This window comes from Colius striatus, chromosome 2 (genome assembly GCF_028858725.1).
Source record: "Colius striatus isolate bColStr4 chromosome 2, bColStr4.1.hap1, whole genome shotgun sequence".
Lineage (NCBI taxonomy): Eukaryota > Metazoa > Chordata > Aves > Coliiformes > Coliidae > Colius > Colius striatus.
This window is the reverse complement of record NC_084760.1, coordinates 61,486,372-61,489,074: the sequence shown is the minus strand read 5'-3', so window position 1 is coordinate 61,489,074 and position 2,703 is coordinate 61,486,372.

The window sequence follows — 2,703 nt, the reverse complement described above, 5'->3', positions numbered from 1 at the left end:
CTTTGCACAGGCAAGTGCTCCCACAGACTTCCCCTTCTCTGTAATCCATACCCAGCACCCGGGTACTGCCTGTGGTAGCTGCTGTGAAGCTACCTTGGGGCTGGCTCTCCTCTGTTCCTCCAGGATGTGGTGGGAGCCCCAGCTGCACCCCACCTGTCTGTGGGGGATGGATGGGAAGCAGGCAGAACTTGGAGGGGGCTGCTGCAGGCACTGGTCCCTTCTCAAGCTGGAAAGCAAAAGCACACTAGAAGTGACCTTGTGGAGGGTGGAAAAGGCCTTTTTACCACTCCTTTTCTGTGCACAGCACAGCAGAGGGGCCTGTGCGTGGCTTTGGCTGCGAGGACTGGGCAGGCCTGTGGGGAAGGAGTAAAATGGACAAGAAGGTATTTATGGGACAGCAAGCCCATATGGAGTGGCTACACAAGCTTGAAAATTTGAACTATTTCCTTCATGGAGCTGAAGCCTAGAGAAAAGGAGGCTTAGAGGAGACCTTATCACTCTCTACTGCTACCTGAAGGAGGTTGTACCAAGGTGGGAGTCCACCTCTTCTCCCAAGTAATGAATGATAGGATAAGAGGAAATGGCCTTAAGTTGTGCCAGGGGAGGTTTAGATTGGAGAATACAAAGAACTTTCTCACAGAGAGGGTTGTTAAAGACACTGGCACAGGCTGCTCAAAGAGGTGGTGGAGTCACCATCCCTGGAGATATTTAAAAGCCATGTAGATAAGATGCTGAGGGACATGGGTTAGTGATGGGCTCTGCAGTGTCAGCTTAGTGGATGGACTCAATCTTAAAGGGCTTTTCCAACCAAAAAAATTTTATGATTCTGTGAAGTCTGTTCTTAAGAGTATCAATCTGACTTTGAAGCACCTGCATCAACTTAAATTTCAGCAAACAATTTACTTTCAAGCTACTATTTTTTTTTCCTGGCAGGCTGCATTTTTAAAATCTTGTCTTGTTTTGTTTTGTTGGCAATTGCTCTTACCTTCTAGTGTTCCTGAGGCTGAATGTCCTCAGTGCTTATGCTGTGTGAGGCTCTGCAGGTCTGACAAATTATTTGTTGTGCAGTGTAATGCGCTAAGTTTCAAAGGGTATTCTCACCTCTGGTTGTCTTGAGTCAAGCGTGAAAAAAATCTGAACTTCAGAATATTTTGCTCTTACTCAGCTGGTTCCTGGTCTGATGGTCTCAGGTGAAGAGATACATCTTCCAGCATTCAAGGAGAACAGCAGTTTTGCACAAAAGGCTCAGTAGATCTCTCAGCAGCTGAAGCCAAAGTGGACTTTGGTGTCACAAGAGACATCCCTAGAGTCCACAACGTGCTCACTACTCACTGTTTCACGCTGTGCTCCTTCCTTAACAATCAGTAAGAACTAAGGATTTTGAGGTTACCTATGGTGTGCGAAAGTCTATTCCTTATTTAAGTGTGCTGGAAAAAAATTTCTTGGCCTTGATTGTTGCCTGTAACAACACTGCCAAAACACCAAAGACAAACAAGATTAGGAGACCATGCAGGTTTACGTAAAAAAGAACACACTTTATTTATCTACAAGGCAGTACATTTTCATATAAAAAAATTAAGTGCAGGTGAAGCTGCACCAAATGCTATTAAGGCAGCAAAGTCAGAGGCTGTTATTAAAAAAAACCCAAACAATAAAAAAATAAAATAAAATCAGTGTTTTGCCATATCGATAAAAGATTTGATATGGCAGTACAAAGAACCATGTATTTCTAAGAACCTGATTCAGTACACAAGACCCAAGTTAGGGAACAATTAGCTAGACATGGAACAAAACAGACAACATGAACGAGACAGTGTTCTCCCAAACATATGAAGGTGCAATGCATGCTATTACAAACCAATGAGAAACAAAACAACACATCCAGACAAAAAAAAGAAAACAGAAACAAAAAAATCTCCCAGAAACAGTGTTCAAAAATATTGCTCATAAAAAAGGGGAAAAAACATAGATGTAAAAAAAAAAAATTAAAATAAAAAGTTCTGAAATGCTAGTGCATAGTCAATTAGCTAACATCCACACTTGTTTTCTTTCCATATAAAGCTCTACTGCTCCTTTTACACTAGCAGCATGTCTACACGCTAAGGTCTGTAGCAGCAAAACACAGTATTCATTTGGCATTTACAAAATTAAATTACTGAATAAAAATATAATTTTTCTCATAAATCTATGTTTCATACAGTAATATTTTTTAAAGCAAGCTAATTACCCCCCCCCCCCCCAAAAAAGAAACACACGATGTATAATGGTCTAGAACCATAACAGAAGAGAGTATTTCAAGAGGCATGGATGTTTGAGCATTCACAATCTTGATCAGTTTTCCCCTTTTACACAGACTAGAGCTTGTAGTAATGCTTTTCACTTCAGTATTTTACACCAATGCATTTTGTTCAGTGATTTAAAATATATCTGTTTGAGTACCTGCTCTTTCATTTAAAAAAAACCCAAACAAGCAACTTCCCACCCCCCCCCCCGCAAAAAATCCCAAACCAACAAACAAACCCCCACTCCTGGCTAGCACATCACTGAAATAACAATACTGGTGTATTAGGTCTGCTTGATCTCAAAAAGTACAAAAAAATTACCTTTATTATAAGTCTGCACTTAAGATCATTCATTATTGATTCAAACTTAATACCTAATAATTTAGGCAAGTATCATTTATTTAAAAAAAAAATCCTCTGA